Below are 17,907 nucleotides of genomic sequence, written 5' to 3' on the forward strand. Positions count from 1 at the left end.
TTGGTTTGCTTTCTTGAATATTTTATGTTTTCTCACAAATATGGCTATTTTAATAGTTTAGTTGCTTATTTGAGAAAAAAATCATAAAATGGAAAGAATCATTAAGATGTCAGGTGGGGCCCCAGCCAGTTTGGCTTAGCGGTTAGAGCGTCCGCCCATGGACTGAAGGGTCCTGGGTTCGATTCCAGCCAAGGGCACGTACCTTGGTTGTAGGCTCAGCCCCGGTTGGGGCATGTGCAGTAGGCAACCAATTGGTGTGTCTCTCATATTGATGTTCTCTCTCTTTTTTTAAAAAGACATATCTTTATTGATTTCAGAGAGAGGAAAGGAGAGAGAGAGAGACAGAAACATCAATGATGAGAGAGTCATTGATCGAGCCCGCAACCTGGGCATGTGCCCTGACCAGGAATCGAACCCTGATGGCCTGAATCCTAGGTCGACGCTTAACCGCTGAGCCACGCCCGCCTGGGCGATGTTCTCTCTCTATCTCTCTCCCCCTCTTCCACTGTCTCTGAAAAGCAATGGAAAAATATTCTTGGTGAGGAATAAAAACAAAGATGTCAGGTGGGTGAACCATATTGCAACCTGCCCCCAAAGACAACTTTTTCCCTTTCTTTCTCTAAATGACCAGTAAGGGTTTCTGGTAAATCATTCTAATGCCTCACGCAGTGTAGGTAGCATCCTGTTATTTCCTGCTGCATGCTAAGGGAATTCCTTCTTGTCTTATCGTCAGTGGAAGGGTAGCTGTTTAGCTGTCCTCCATTCATCCCTTCTTCATATACAGCTCTTGTTTTTTAAAATGTGAAGTATATGTACTATTGTAAAGATGCTTCTGTGAGCTTCTTCTGAAGTCAGAGGTCTGGTGTGTGTGATGATGCTAATTTCTGCTGTATCAACTGAGAAGGAAAATGTCACATTGAAGATGGAGGGACTAAAGAGTGAAGAATGTTTTATTTATTTCCAGGTTATACGTAATTCACTGTGATTACTGAAGTCCTGCATAGACATATAGTGAAAGGGGATCCTGCTGTCACACTTGTAATTTGAAATATCCATTCTAGCACCCGACTCAATCTTATGTTCTTCTCATGTAAGAAATAATAATGCACACTGCACTGGGTTTGGAGTCAAACAGGAAAAGTGGTAACGTTAATTTGGTTAATGTTCTACAACTTTCTAGACAAACTAACCTTTTTGTTTTGAAGACCCAAGTGCTAATGCCCACTCTACCACATACTTACTGTGTAACCTTAGACAAGCTGCCTAAACTCTCTGAGCTTTAATAATTAACTGGAAACACAAAGATAGTATCTGTTATACTAATCTAAATCAGAGGTTGCTGAGAGACTCAAATAAAACAGGAAATCATACAGTGGACTATTATGTGGTATATCTCCTACATTAGGTTAACTTTTTTTCTGTGGGAGGGAATGTTTATTATATATTTATATTGCCTAGGACAGTGTAGCTCATAATAGACTCTGAAAAAACTTGTTAACTTTTATAGAACTTTTACCCAATAATTTCCCCCACAGAAGATTTTGTTGATGATAAAGATGGTACTCTCCTGTAAAAGATAGTATATTATAAATTCAAGGTCTTTTTAAGTCCTAAACGCTCACTACTAAAAACAGGTACTCATGTAGAAAAATTTTTAGATAATTATTATTGGCCATCTTTCCAAGGCAAGTCTAGCACAGAAACTGATAAACACATAGAAAGTGTTTAATAAATGTTAAATAAATTATAGTCTTATTCATTGACCCATATGCCCATTCTTACTTGACCCCATGAGAAATCTTTTTTTTTTTAAAAATATATCTTTATTGATTTCATAGAAAGGAAAGGAGAGGGATAGAGAGATAGAAACATCAATGATGAGAGAGTCATTGATCGGCTGCCTCCTGCAGGCCCCAGAGCCCACCACCCGGGCATGTGCCCTGACCGGGAATCGAACCCCAATCGCCTGGATCCTGGGTTGACGCTCAACCGCTAAGCCATGCCCGGCCGGGCGAGAAATCTTTATTTATAGAGGTAGCTACTGATCAGGCAACTAGAGATCCCAGAAGCTAATGGGGTTCCAGGAGACCAACAGAAATCACAGTCATAAACTGTTATTGGAGATATAGTGATCCTGATAAAAAGCAATGCAGTGAAGTAATAGCTACTATTTATTGAATTCCTACTATGTGCTTCACTACTTCGTATATATTGTTCCAGGTCTGTTAGTCTCTAAATCCAAACTCTTTTCCTCACTGTCTTCACTGCAAGAAACACTTGGAGAAGTACCTATCCGAGATGATGGAGGCATGGAGAACCATCCCTCAACAATGTGAGCCAATCATCTATAGTTTAGTCATTTGTAGAATGAGGAGCTTCATTTAGATGACCTCTGATTCCTTCCATCTCTAACATGATATATTTATCTCACTTAGTAGACCCAAATATTATTCAAGAAATCTCGTCTTAAAAGAGATTCCAATATCTTTTTGTTTTGTAATTAATAGGCTATATATAGTTGTACTAGGTAACTAGTCAAGAATGCTATTTAAGTTTTATTAAAGGTATGTAACCTAAATTTATCTAAAGGTAACTTTATGCTGGTAAAATATTTAGTGGACTATGCTAGATATTGTTTTTTTTTTTCTTCCTGTTAATCCTCTCCTGAGGATATTTTTTCCATTGATTTTTAGAGAGAGTGGAAGTGAGGGAGAGATGGAAGGGAGAGAGACAGACAGACAGACGGAAAGAAAGATGTGAGAGAGATAACATCGATTGGTTGCCTCCTGCATGCGGCCAAACTGGGGCCAGGAGTTGAACCTGCAACCTGAGTAAGTATCCTTCACTGGGAATTGAAGAACCTTTGGTGTGCAGGCCAATGCTCTAACCACTGACCCACACCAGCCAGGGCTTAGGTTGTTTTTAATCAATAGTTTCTTTGAGGGGTGGGCATGGTGGTAGATTGTGTTGTTTTAAACATAGCCTGACTGGCAAATTCACTTACTGAATTATCTTTCCATTTATACATTTGTTCTCTGAATACAATACAGATAATTCTGTCTGTATTCTAAGACTGAAGAAACCTGTGTCACAAAATATTTTACCTATTTATATTGAGATAGGACACTGAATTCTGTTTTGGAAAAAGATTCCACTTCTTCAAAAACTTGTGCCATTTGAGCATTGTTGATTTTTTTCAATAAGTCTCTGTAACAAACCCTTAAATATGAATCTAAGCACATGACTTATTATTTCTTCCATGGCTATGGAGCGCAAGGGAGAAATGACAGTTAAAGTGATTCATCTTAGTGGAAACTTGATCACTAACTTTGCATGATGTTGCATAAGTTGGGGGAACCAGGTTTGCTAAAGAAATTGTGGTGATAGAAATGTATTATCCTCAGAAGCTACTGACGTCGTCCATTCTATCCTAGTACAGTGTAGAAGAATATAAAATAAAGTGATTCATCACAGAATGCAAGCTCCCTGAGAGCAGGAGCTTTGTCATGTTCACTGTTCTGTCTACAGAACCAAGAATATTTGTTGAATAAGTGAATGTTAGGTCTCTCTGCCCTTACCATTGTGGTTGTAGCTCAGAGGAATTTTCATTGATGGTGCAAAAATCCTCCTTTGGAATCTGGTTCTCATGTTTGGTGGGACTGACTGGTTCAGGAATAAAAGTTGGCATAAGGTTTATTAGGATACTGTCTGGATTTTTGTTCTTTGTGTAGCTGTCACTGCTCCAGGGAAAGGAATTCAGTTTTGGAGAAAATTTTCTGATGGGTAACTTTGGAGAACTCTCTGATTTTTTAATTTCTTTTCCTTCTGAAAAATATCATTAGTAACCAGTTCAGATAGAAGCAGGGAGCCTTCCTCTTGGCTCAGGGTTGAATAGGAGCAGGGGGATCCTGAAGAATAATTACCTGGGAAAACAAAGAATCTTGCTGTGGAGACTGCAGTTCCAGCCTCATTTTCAGCAATGCACTTGAATCCCCCAGAGTCTTCAGGAAATACTCTGATAATCAAGGTGCAGACTTCCTCTGAAAAGGAAAGAGATTCAACATGACCAGAATATTTGGGTACCCCAAATTAACAAACAAACAAACAAACAAACAAACAAACAAACAAACAGTGGGGGAGAATGTTAGGGAGAGTAGATACTAGGTATAGAGTATTCCTGGATTAAAAAAAATCCATCTGATTAGATTGTTTTGTCTTTGAGTGGGCTCATGAAGATAAATCTTAAAAGTATAACCCAAAACAGTACTAGCTTGGTCCCTATCACCTGCCTCTTAGATATATCTGTTTTCTCTACTAGTTTGTGTTCCTTGAAAGCAGGAATTATACTTTATTCCTTGACTTCTAGGTTTTGATAGCTTTAGTGCTTAGCATAAATGTCCTATAGAAAGATTTTCTGAACTGACCTAAAAATTATCACTGCCATGGTGGTTAGACTTAATGTTAGTACAGCGATGGCCATTGTGTGGTGGGCACCACATTTACTTCTTGGGCAGTCAACAGTTTGGATGTTTGATGTCAGGACACCTCCTTACTGCCTCTGTGCATAGTTCATGAGTCACAAATACTATGCCAAATGGAAAGAGAGGAAGAATGCATGCTCTGTGAGGGCAGGGACTGTGGCTAAGACTGGAACCTGCCCATAGTTTCTACTCAGGAGATATATGTTGAGTGAATGAATAGATGAATAAATATACTTAAAGATTTCAGTTATCTTGTTTATTCTGTGTGTCAGTTCAAGAGTTGGCATAGGGTAGCCTCAAAACTGCTCATGAAGGCAAAAATAATTTAGGAGACAGAGTCTTCTTATACTAATTTTGACTTAGTCATTCATTATGAAGATGCTGAAAAATTGTACTTGCCAGGAATAGGTGATAAACAAGCTTCTGAAAGATAAAACAAGAGAAAAGGGAGAGGATTTAAATAGTGACAGTTAATTTAGTTGTGAGGAGGGGCCACGTGTATATGAGAAATAACTTGAAGCTATAATCTGGAGTCATATAAATTCTGTAGAAACTCACAAAAAGTGCATAAGGGAACAAACACTTGGCAGGGTGCTTAGAAGAACTGTATTTTATCCTGTTCTACCATGAAATTGCTCTGTGACTGTGTGAAAATTACTCCTTTGGACCTTTGTTCTTCATTTCTAACATGAAGGTAAGACCAGGTAATATCTCTTTACTGAATGTGAACTATTGCTAAAACACTAATCCTGAGGTGGCCTCTTTCTCCCAAGAAAACTCTTTTCTTTTAATATTTAAAGAATAAAGTTGAATACATTATAAAAGTACTGTAGTAGTACTGTAGAAAAATACAATAAAGGTTAATAATAGTTTTCCTGGGTGGTAAGAATATGGGTAATTTTATTTTAATTAATTAATTATGTTTTTATTGATTTTTAGGAGAGAGGAAGGGAGAGAGACATAGAACCATCAATGAGAAGGAAACATCGATCCGCTGCCTCCTGCACAGCCCCCACAGGGTTTTGAGTGCACAACCTGGCGCATGCCATGACTGGAATCAAACTGGCTACTTCTAGGTGTATGGGTCAACACTCAACCACTAAGCCACACTGGCCTGGCAGAATATGGGTAGTTTTAAATTTCTTCTTTATGTTATAGATATTCTAGATTTATTTTAATAAATTTGTGCCCTGGCCAGTGTGGCTCAGTTCGTTTCCCCCGTACCAAGAGATCACAGGTTCAGTTCCCAATCAGGGCATATGCCTAGGTTGCTGGCTCAGTCCCCAGTAGGGGGCTTGCAGGAGGCAGCTGACTGATGTTTCTCTCTCATCAATGTTTCTCTCTCTCCCTTTCCCTTCTTTTCTCCCTAAAAGCAATAAAAACATGAAAAAAATTTCTATTATTTTAGTTTCAGAAAATACAATAAATATTACTTTGAAAAGAAATATCATGCTCTGGCATGTGTTGCTCAGTTTGTAGGAGTGTCATCCTGTACACCAAAAGGTTGTGGGTTTGATTCCTGTTCAGGGGACATACCTAGGTAATGGGTTTAATCCCTGCCCTGGTCAGGGTGCGTGTGGGAGGCAACTGATCAATGTTTTTCTCTCTCTCTCCTTTCCCCTGTCTCTAAATATCAGTGAAAATGTCCTTGGGTGAGGAATGAAAAAAAGGAAATATCATATTGTGTAATACAGATGTTTCTTAAATGTGATGTGCAGATGTTTAGTTGTTTTGAATTAACATTTTAAATGAATGTATTTCCTTCACTTGGCTCAAGAACTATTTTGGACTCAAATCCTGGCTGCAGCATTTACTAGTTTTGTGACCCTGGATAAGGTGTTTAACATTTCTGATGTTAGTTTTTTTACTTATAAAATGGAGGTAATAGCACATACCTCAAAATGTTGATGTGAAGATTAAATGAGAAATTGTTTATAAAGTATAAACTTAGTGTTTAGCATGAGGGATAGCATCATGTTTTTTAGCCTCCCATAAATTAATTATTCTGTAGGAACTTACACAATAAAGTATTTATAAAGTTATCTATCAGTTTTCATTTGTTTTACTCTTTTAAAATACATGTTTATTCTCACATTTTTTCTTGTTTGTACGGCAAGAACTCATTGGGAAGATAGTTAAGATTAATTTATGAAAATATGTCCTTTCATAGCTATTAAAACTATTGTTTTATCAAAACAAAACAGCTTTTTTTCTTCTTTTTATTAAAGCTGGGGAAGTGAAACAAGGAAGGGCCTGGGAAGAAGCAGCAGCAGAAGAGAGACTAGGTGGGGAAATAAGCCTAGGCTTGGCTGCTCTGGCTCACTAAGAAGTCAGAGAAAAGGGGGCTTTGGGGACAGGTTCAGGGGGTGCACATTGCTCCCTGGTTGCAAGTCTTACAGAGTTCTGTAGAGTTTAGGAGATGCATGCCTGTGGGGAAAGAAGAGGAGGAAGGGAAAGGCTTGGGTGCGCTCCTGGAGGGAGAGTGCACCTGTCTTGTCTTTTTTGGTTGTTTTTGTTGAGGAATCATTTGGATTTAAAATAACACTTAACAATAGAAATCTCTGAGTCTGTAACAAATCAGCTATTAAACTTTTAAACATAAATCAGATTTCAAGGTTAATTGGAATAAGAAGAAAATTGAAAATCTTATCACGATGCTTTTCCTCGGAATCCAAAAGTTATCTGAGTCTGCTATCTGCCTTTTCTCTCTGTACCAGTGAACTTGCACTGTGGCTGTGGCCTGGACTTGGCATTCAAACATGACAAATTGACCTCTGGTTATAGAGCTGTCTTGAAGATGCTGAAGAACAAACAGAGAATTCACAGAATGCAAGAAACTTTTACCATATGCAATGATTTGAGATGCCAGTTGCAGTAAGTGAGCATGCTTTTCATCATAATAATTGATAACTGACTACTTTAATCAAAACAAGGAGCTGCTCGGCATTCTTTTGTACTTTATAGTGTGTTTTACAGTCAGGTATAAATTATTTTTATCTTAATTTCATAGGGTTGTGTTTAATGAGAAAGTTGTTATTCACTCCCCAAGAGCTATTTTTCAAAATAGGAACAGATAAGTTGAAAAGTTTTTACTGCCCTGGCCAAGTAGCTCAGTTGGTTAGAGCATTGTCCTGATAATGCCAAGGTTGTGGGTTCAATCCCCAGTCAGGGCACATATAAGAATCAACCAATGAATGTATAAATAAGTGGAATAACAAATCAATCTCTCTCTCTCTCAAAATCAATTTTTAAAAAGTCTTTAGTTCATTGACTATTTTGTTGAGTACATATATAGTCACAGATTTAATCTTTATTATCAGTCAGTTAGCATGAGCAGTATTGTAACTTGTTAAGGATTCTGAACCATGACTTAGAGGACTTAAGCCAAAATCTCAGCTCTGCCACTGTCTGGTTGAAGCTGATCCTAGGACCTCGGAAGATTCTTTTTTTTTTTTAAATTTATCTTCATTGTTGAAAGTATTACAGGTGTCCCATCCCCCCCCCCAATTGACCCCCTCCACCTCGTCCCCACCCCTCCCCAGGCGTTCACCCCGTCATTGTCTGTGTCCATGGGTTATGCATATATGCATATAACTTCTTTGGTTAATCTCTTCCCGTCTTCCACCCCCCTTCCCTCTGAAATATGATGGTCTGTTACATGCTTCAATGTCTCTGGATCTATTTAGTTCATCAGATTCTTTTGTTCATTAGCTTCTTGTTAAAGAAGACCCTTCAACATTTCCTGTAGTGCTGGTTTGGTGGTGATGAACTCTAGCTTTTCCTTGTCTGAGAAGCTCTTTATCTGACCTTCAATTCTAAATGATAGCTTTGCTGGGTAGAGCAATCTTGGCTGTAGTTCCATGTTTTTCATCACTTTGAACATTTCTTGCCACTCCCTTTTGGCCTGCAAAGTTTCTGTTGAGAAATCACCTGACAGTCGTATGGGTGATCTCTTGTAGGTAACTAATTGCTTTTCTCTTGCCGCTTTTAAGATTCTCTTTTTGTCTTTAACCTTTGGCATTTTAATTATGATGTGTCTTGCTGTGGGCCTCTTTGTGTTCCTCTTGTTTGGGACCCTCTGTGATTCCTGGGCTTGTAAGTCTATTTCTTTCCTCAAGTAGGGGAAATTCTCTGTAATTATTTTTTCAAATAGGTTTTCAATTTCTCGCTGTCTTGGCTCTCCTTCTGGCACCCCAATAATACGAATGTTGGGCCTCTTGAAGTTGTCCCACAGGCTCCTTATGCTATCTTCATATTTCTGGATTCTTTTTTCTTTTTGCTCTTCTGGTTGGGTATTTTTTGTTTCCTCATGTTCCAAATTGCTGATTTGATTCTCAGTGTCCTCTACTCTACTGTTGATTCCCTGTAAATTATTCTTCATTTCAGGTCGGGTAGCCTTCGTTTCAAATTGATACATTATTATGTCATTGATTTTCTCAATTATTTTCGTCATACTCTTACTAATATCCTTGAGCATCCTTATAACCATTATTCTGAACTCTGTATCTATTAGCTTGCTTGGATCTATTTCATTTAGTTCCTTTTCTAGAGATTTCTTCTTTCCTTTGTGACATGTTTCTTTGCCTCCACATTTTGGCTGCTTCTTGGTGTTTGTTTCTATGTATTAGGTAGAGCTGCTATGTCTCCTGGAATTTGTAGAGTGGCTTTGTGTAGTAGGTTTCCTATAGGGTCCAGTGGCTCAGCCTCCCCAGTCACCTGAGCTGGGCCTTCTAGGTGCTCCCCTGTGTGGGCTGTGTGCACTGTCCTGTTGCAGTTGAGCCTTGGTTGCTATTGGCATCACTGGGAGGAACTGACCCCCTGACCAATCAGCTGTGAGGACCAGCTGCAACTACAGCCAGAGAGCTGCTGTGCTGGAGACACCCCTATGGAGCAGGATTTACTTCAGTGGAGCTTTGGTGTTCACCAAGTGCGCCCCTTGAGTGTCACTTGTGGATGTGGTAGGTTTGTAATCCAGCGTGGTTGAGTCTGACCACCAGGTGCACTGTCTCTGTGGCCTCCCGGGAGGCACAAAGTCAGCCTGTGCCAGTGCCTTGCCCAGGGCCACCCAGCATGAACTACACAGCAAACTGTAATTGGCTGCTCCTTGTGCTGGGCTTGGCGGTGTCCAGGAGAGGCCAAGCTATGAGCCAATGCAGGCTGCCGCTAGTGCCAGGCCTGGGGCCACTTATTAAGCCGTATGGGGCACGCTGTTGCTTGTTTGAGAGATTTTAGGAAAGTCCTAAGCATGAGGCTCGAGAGCCCATTTATAGAAAAGCCCCTGGGAATGGCCTGGATGAGCTGCAGGTGGAGAGGGGCGGGGCCTCCAGGAATCACCGGGGCGGGGCCAAAGGTGAGAGTCAGGTGCTGGCGATTCAAATATGGCGTCTGCCTGTCAGCATTGTTTGGGGAGGACTCGCCACAGGAGCCATGGCCTCTGCCAGCTCTTCTGCCTGAAAGAAAGCCACCCCTCCAGCTCTCGTCCCAACTTCAGGCAGGTTAGTTCCTCCCCGAGTGTCCCAGGTTCCTTTCAGGCTGCTGCCCGGCGCTGGGCTCAGAGGGAGCGTCTGAGTGAGTCCGTGCCGGGCCCTTTGAGAGGAGCTGCTGGGGCTCCCGCAGCATCTGCAACCCTCAGCCACAGTCCCCGCTGGTTTCACAGCCTGGAGTTGTGGGGATGTCCCTTCCTGGCCCTGGAGCCCTGGGCTGAGGGCCTGCTGTGGGGATGGGACCCCTCACTCCTCCGGGAAACCCCCACTGCCGAGATTTCCTCCCGGGTTTCAACTGCGACACCGAGTTGGGCCCGTGGCCTTGTCTCTGCTATTCAGCCCCGATCCGCCCGCGTCTCCGCCCCTCCTACCGCTCTCAGTGCTCCTTCAGTTCCCTGGTTGTGGGGCTTCTGTGCAGCCAGATTTCAGGAGGCTCTGAGTGATGGTGTTTCTGGTTTTTAGTTGTAATTTTGATGTGGTTGTGGGAGGCGGAGGGTGCAGCTGTTACTTATGCCGCCATCTTGTTTTCCTCCCTCAGAAGGTTCTTAATCTCTGTGGAATTCAGGAATTCTTTTTTGTTAATCCTCACCCGATGATATTTTTTTCATTGATTTTTAGAGAGAGTGGAAGCAGAGGGAGGGAGTGGAGAGAAAGAGAGAGAGAGAAAGAGAGAAAAACATTGATGTGAGAGAGACACATTGATTGGTTGCTCCTGCATGCACCCCCACTGGGGCTAGAATCGAACCTGCAACCCAGGTATGTACCCGTGATGGGTATTAGAATTCATGACCCTGTGGTGTGTGGGCTGACACTCTAACCATTGAGCACACCGGCCAGGGCAAACTCAGAATTTTTATCTGTGAAATAGGACTAGCAAAATGTTCAGCCTACATGGAGGTTTTGAGGCTCATGTCAGGCAAATAATCTGAAAACTTTTTTTAAAGAATGAAGAGTTATATTGACATATTAAAAAGTATTTATTGCCTGGTCGGCGTGGCTCAGTGGTTGATGAGATGGCAGTTTGATTCCCAGTCAGGGCACATGCCTGATTTGTGGGCTCGATCCCCAATAGGGGGTGTGCAAGAGGCAGCCGATCAATGACTCTCTGAATCATTGATGTTTCTTTCTCTCTCCCTGTGCCTTCCTCTCTCTGAAATCAATAAAGATATTTTAAAAAAAGTAGTTACTGATAATAGGTAGTTTAGTCTCACAGTACATACATGAATGTATGACATTTGTTGTAAATTTACCCCTTAAACCCTCATTTCCCCCCTCTCCTATTTCCAGCCCCAAGGACCTCTAGAATTAGAATTACATTTCAGATTATAACTTGGTCCTGAGATCAGAGAGGGAGTGTTTGAAGTTCTATTAGGTGAGGCCTAGTTGAGACATAGTGACCACCAGCCCAGTGGTTGAGGCCTGATGCCCAGGACTGCATATCATAGGGAAAGAATGCAGCAGGAGAGGACACTTGTGGAAATAATCGACACATGCCTAACAGCATCTACTGAAAGCGAGGTTCCAGAATTGATAGTGCTTCTTACTCTTAATGACATTGTTTCCTCTGTCTCCCATCCTGTATGTGGTACAGGTTAAGTCCCTATGCTGCTTCTCGTACCTTGGGCCAGCAATGGGCAGTGGTTCCAGTTCTGTCAGGTTTGGAAACTGGAAGACAGAGAGCCCAGAGGATTTCAACCTTAGTTTGGTTTGATTTAGCTGATTAAATTTTGCTGTTTCCATTGGGTGATAGAGGAGCCTTATCAATTCTGATTTCTGACTGTGACCAAAGCATGAAATAGACATTGACTTCTTCGTAAGGGTGTCTTATAGCTAGTTAGGAGAATCTGATAAACCTTGAAGTTAGGCAGAACAGAGTCTGCTTAGAAAGAACAATATAAGGATTGCCCTCCAGAGCTGGAGGATTGACACACAGCAAAAGTCTAAAGAGCATAGGCTAAACCATGAGTTGCTCTGTGACATTTCACCCATTCTGGAACTCAGTTTTCTCATACATAAAATAATAGTCTCTGAGGTCCTTTCTAGTTTCTCCTTTCCTCCTTTCTACCCCTTCGATAATGCCTACAGTTTATCTATAAACTCCAAACTCCGTCATGCAATATGGACAAATTACCTTGGTAAACACAGGGGCCACAACACAAGTGGATCCTGACAGGTTGCTGCAGGGACTCTGCATCCGGTTTAAGAAATAGAAGAGACACTATCATTCATATAATCAAGGCCCTGAAACCGAGGTACATGGTGGCCATGAACGAACTGGATCTCTTTTAGCTGCTGCCAACCACACCCTAAGATTACTTTTTGAAAAGGATGATGTTTCTAATTTAGATGTCTGCTCCAGTGCCACCTTTTTATCTAGCTCCTGCAGCGTTCTATCAGATGAGATAGTGAAATAGAACACTGGGAAGTTACATTTGAGAAACAAGTATTGGCAATTAGAGACTATATATTAAAGGTTTCTAAATTTTACTGACTAGCTTTTTCCCCTCCTCCATACAGTTGTCCCTGTATTTTTTAGGTTTTTGTAAAAGCATCTCTCCCCACCCCCATTTTTTAAAATAGGGAATTCATTCCTTAGATAGTTGGAATACTCTTTATGGGACTGAGCTCCTAGAAACCAACTGTCCCTTTTGGTCTGGCACACGGACAAATGGCCAACCCACAGGGCTGCCATGGAGTTATTTCTGAGACCCATGGATTTCTTTGTTGTTCTTTCTGAGGTCATGCAGCTGGAGGCTCTCTTCATGTCTACTACTTTTCAAGAAAGTTGCATTAATCAATGCAATGCAACTTCTCCTCTGGGCCTGTGTCTCCATTACTGGGACCCCTCAGAAGGCTTTTAAAACTGAACCTACCCTCTGGGGTCAATACACAATGGTTGAACTAAGGTACAATAACTTGATCTGGTGTTGGAGGTTTCATTAACCTGGGACCTGATGGTCAGAGAAACTCTAGTGGTTTTCTTCTTTATCCTGTGGAGGAAACAAAACCAAACACAATCCAGTGAAAGAGAGATTAGAGGTAGCTTTAATAGAAATACCTAACTGTATGCATTTGAATGTATCACATTTTTAACCTATAATCCTTATTTTTCTTTTTTTAAAAATATATCTTTTTTTTTTTTTTTAAATATATCTTTTATTGATTTCAGAGAGAGGAAAGGAGAGGGAGAGAGAGATAGAAACATCAATGATGAGAGAGCCATTGATCGAGCCCGCAACCCGGGCATGTACCCCGACCGGGAATCGAACCCCGATCGCCTGGATCCTAGGTCGATGGTCAACCACAGAGCCACGCCCGGCCGGGCTAACATATCTTTATTGATTTCAGAGAGAGGAAAGGAGAGGGAGGGAGAGACAGAAACATCAATGATGAGAGAGTCATTGATCGAGCCCACGACCTGCGCATGTGCCCCGACTGGGAATCGAACCCCGATCGCCTGGATCCTAGGTCGATGCTCAACCACTGAGCCACGCCTGGCTGGGCCTTATTTTTCTTTTGATTTCCATAATAATTTTAGCTTTTTTTCTTTTTGACCAATTATTAGGGGATTACGTCTCCTAATAGTTTCACTTTAAACTTCCTTTGTCTTAGTTCAGTAGTCAGTGGGCTGTTTTTAAACACTTAATTTATGCACAAGAAAGAACTTATAAAGCAAATAAGAACTTCAAAGTTTGGGAATTTTTTGGTGTATTTTTTAAAAGTAGAATTCCCCTTATATTTATATGCAACAAATGTACATTCTCGTGCACCTTTTGTACTTACTCTGACATTTCTGTAGCATATTCCAAGCACCATCCCAGAGAGAAAATATTTTCTTACCTCCCCGGGTACCTACAAGAAAGAGAAAAAAAAATTCTGTCTAAATTTCACTGGAATTTAACAAAATTTAGTTGAACTAACTGTATTCAACTAGGACCAGCAAGTTGGTTAGTTACAGACAGCAGGTCAATCTAGAACATCTGCATTCTTTTTTTTCTCCCCATATAAATCTTTACTACTTACAAGGATCTCTCATATATTTTTGCTTCTCAGAACCACTGTGGGAGGTAGGTGGGTTTTACTTATTCTAATGAGGTATTTTCTCCATAAATACTGAAGAATACCAAGGAAAGTTTGCTTTAGGACCCTAGTTTTCATTGATTTAAAGAATAAGTTTTTAAAAAGTTTTAAAAAGTTTTTAAAGTTAGTTTCTGACTAACTTTAGTTTCAGAAATTGCATTAAATTTTCCTTACTTTCATAGTCCATCCTTTACAAAGAAGATAAGAAATTTCTGAAGTCCACCTTTGAATTCTTTTTGTTTTTGCTCTGACTAAGCAACATTTTTAGTTGAGAGAAGTGTTTCTTTGTTTTGTTCGCACTTTTTGAGGAGCAAGTGGGTGTTGACTGTTGAGATGTAGGTGTTCTGAAAATCAATGCTTGGCTTTTGCCTTTGGAACCAGACATACTACGATTTAGCTTTGCAGAACTTAGAGTCTTTCTCTCTGGTGTCTTTGGCTGAGTTTACTCGTAGGAGTGGCAGGATTGCTCTTCAATGCTGATAGAAAGCTTCTACTTTTACCATGATGTTTAACTGTTTTATTGTATGTTTTACAAGTAATCAACAATACACGTTTGGAGTCTTTGTACTTTTGCACAATTTTTGCTTCTTTAAAACTGAGTGTATAGTTTCTTGCTTCTCAATTAAGAAGTTTCTGTATTCTGGGTGTCAGTTTGGGCTTGGGTTTCAGGTGCCTCGAGCAACTGGAAACAGTATGGACATGTTCCTTCAAAAGTTCTTCTAGCATCATGTGACGAATTGTAGGCCCAGAGCAGATAATCCGGCCTGGCCCTGGCAGCTATCTTGCAGCTTCCGCACCGCAGTCTCGAGGTAGTGCTTCTGCCTCATCGCGACTGCCGTCACCTGGTGACTAAAGGAGACTCAGGTAGAACATCTGCATTCTTGACTAAGATGGAGCTACTTTAATATTCTCAGTTTAAAACATCCAAATGCTTACCTTTACAGAACTATACCACTTGGACCCAGAAGAGGTACTGAGTTATTTCCCCAAAACATCATTTCAAAGGGCATATATTAGTGTTTGTGAATTTGTGTTTTGGTCTGAAGTCTTCAGAATATTTTTTATAATATGAAATCTAATGAAACAGATTACTGTGTTTACTATAAGGGAGGATGTTGTCAATGTTTGTATTGTCTCTGTGAGGACATGGTAGAGCAATATATCTCAGTTCTTAGTATCATGAATAATTGGGCTTCTCCTGTGCTGCTAGTTTAGTTTTTCCTTAATATTGGTTGTATTTCCCTTTGTGTTAACTATTTGAATATCTAGAGCTCACTTTATAGACAATAATTCAACAGAAATTACAGTCAGGATCTTCTACATTTGTAACCTGATACTTTTATTTTTAACTATATCTGTAATGGTTTATTTACCCAATCCATCATTTAGATCACATAACCCCACAAAGAACTTTCGTTATTTTCAGATCGAAGAGGTAAATTGGAAGATGTAGAATAGCTTGAATAACTATATATATATATACATATATATATATATATATAAATATATAGTTATTGATTTCAGAGAGAGGAAAGAAGAGGGAGAGAGAGAGATAGAAACATCAGTGATGAGAGAGTCATTGACTGGCTGCCTCCTGCATGCCCCCAACTGGGGATCGATCCCTCAACCCAGGCATGTGCCCTGACTGGGAATTGAACCCTGATCACCTGGATCCTAGGTCGATGCTCAACCGCTGAGCCACACCCGGCTGGGCCTGAATAACAAAATATTATAATTTCCAAAAAGCCACTAGTTTATGGAAATAGAATATTTGAAATAGTAACTATTCAAGAAAATCCAGGCTATATGGTCACTTCATACTACAGTGCTTCAGTGAAAAAAAATTAGTCCCCACTTAAAAAAGTCTTTTACATATAGTGTTTGATATCATCATTAGGACTAGGTTTATATACTCTCCTTCTGTTCTTGTGAACTTAAAAACTCTACAGCACACTTTGTTTTTAGCTATTTACTATTGTGTACTTTCGTTTGGAAGCTCCTTAAGATTGGGAATCTTTTCATATGTCTCCCATCTGCAGAGTATCTAGCCCAGGATTGAACACATAGTAGATGTGGAGTTGATTAATTTTTTAGATTATTGTGTATGGAGATACTATTAATAGTTGTCCTAGGAGGTGTGTATTGCTTTGTGCTGTTTTCCTCAACCCCACCCCACAAATAAAAGCAATTGATATGTAGAAAGAATCCTCTTCTTCTGACCTTGGCAGTAAGTCCTCACACCACACTGACCCTCTTAGGTAAAGTTAAGTAATCGGAGCATTGCAGACTAAGGGAAGATATGGGAAATCTTTTCTAACATCTTCATACAACAAAACTAAGGACAGAGAGGTTATATTATTTGCTCAAAGTCATGCAATCTATTGGTAGAGTCAGGATTAGAATCCAAATCTCCAGTCTTCTAGTGCTATCCATATAGGCCCCCAGCAAATGGACTCTATATTACCAGATACATTTAAAATTTAATAGTTAAAAAAATTTGTCTAAGTAGTTGAGACTGTAGTGATTTTTTTTTCTTTTACCAGAGTAGTGTGTATTTATGGTTCTGAATTCACTGGGTAATGGAATAATCCTTTTACTTTGTATGTAAGCTCCATGAGAGCAGAGACATTATATGTTTTGTTCACTGTTATATCCACAATGCCTAGAATAGTGCCAGGCACATAGAAGATGCTCAGTAAATAGTTGTTGAATGAATTAATTTGCTTTGTTGGCAATATTGTCTATAAGACTTTAGGAGAATGTTTATGGTTTCTAGAGAATCTAACCTTTAAGTATTAGACCCTGGAGAGAAACCCTGTGAACACCAGGGAAACTCTGGCTGTGGCGGGAAGATAGAAATGAAATGCTTCCCCTCATGGGAAGAGAAGGATTAAGTGAGGGAGTGTGTATGAAACTTCTTGGAAGAAACATAACTTATAAATAAATACAAGTCCAGTTGGTTCAAGAGGCTAGAATTTCCTCTAAGCTCCTTGGCATGTCTCAAAGGAGAAGCTAGAAAACATCAGAATAGTAGTTTTGGTGGTGGGTGAAATTCAGGTTTTTGGTTTTTGGCTAATGAGAACGAAAAGAGAAAATGCAAGCCTTATGAAGGGAAGGTTATACTGGGACCCCTAACATTCCAGATGCTTTCTGTTATAAGCATGAATAATCAATCTTCATAGGAAAGGCACCAGACAGCTCATGGTGTCGTTTAATCCGTGGGCTCCGGAAGATAGGCAGGACCTCCCATCTCCTGTGCCTTATTTTCCAACCAATGAAAGGAGACAGCGATAACCAATGGAACCAAGAAACGCTCTGCATTTTACTTTGGCATATGCCACTGGTTAGCATGAATTAAACAGTCTATGTCTGAAGATTGTGTAGAAATGGATAAAAATTTAGAGGCCAGGTAGTATGGAAAATAGATAATTAATTCAGGATTGAAGAAACCTGGATTTTGGTTCTAGATCTGTCATTAATTAGTTATATGACCTTGAGCAAGGCCCTTTGAGATCTTAATGATCTCATTTCTAATGAGAAATGAGAAGTGGAATGGTCCCTAAAGTTTCTTCTAGCTCTATTTGCTCTTTTTGAATATTTTTAAATCTCAGGGTATAATCATGCTTTAAAAATCTCTGATTTACATAATTACCACAATAGATGAAATTCCATGAGAGGATAAGGGAAAGAAAGGTGAACATTGGGCTAAAAGCAAAAGCAGTCTCCATTTCGGGCTGCGGCTTAAACTGCCACTCCAGAATGCAGAGGTTTGAAAGATGAAGTGAGCTTTAGAATTACTTCAACAATTTTAAATGTTATTTATTTATGAAAACAGATCTTTCAGAAATCATTGGGTAAATGAT

General features: G+C 40.0%; 2 non-coding genes and 1 pseudogene across 2 annotated transcripts; 2 read left to right on the top strand and 1 right to left on the bottom strand.

The window, feature by feature from the left end:
* Nucleotides 1-3,308: 3,308 nt before the first annotated feature.
* On the top strand, nucleotides 3,309-3,441 carry LOC148093212 (small nucleolar RNA SNORA66). Its single transcript, XR_015714447.1, has one exon. It is a non-coding gene; the product is annotated as a small nucleolar RNA SNORA66 (small nucleolar RNA).
* Nucleotides 3,442-7,575: 4,134 nt separating this feature from the next.
* Nucleotides 7,576-7,654, top strand: TRNAI-GAU (transfer RNA isoleucine (anticodon GAU)). The gene has a single exon. It is a non-coding gene; the product is annotated as a tRNA-Ile (tRNA).
* A 6,580-nt stretch (nucleotides 7,655-14,234) lies between these two features.
* On the bottom strand, nucleotides 14,235-14,871 carry LOC148093214 (ribonuclease MRP subunit p24 pseudogene; annotated as a pseudogene).
* Between the last annotated feature and the right edge of the window lie 3,036 nt (nucleotides 14,872-17,907).

The sequence above is a fragment of the Miniopterus natalensis genome, chromosome 4, assembly GCF_054644295.1.
Source record: "Miniopterus natalensis isolate mMinNat1 chromosome 4, mMinNat1.hap1, whole genome shotgun sequence".
Taxonomy (NCBI): domain Eukaryota; kingdom Metazoa; phylum Chordata; class Mammalia; order Chiroptera; family Miniopteridae; genus Miniopterus; species Miniopterus natalensis.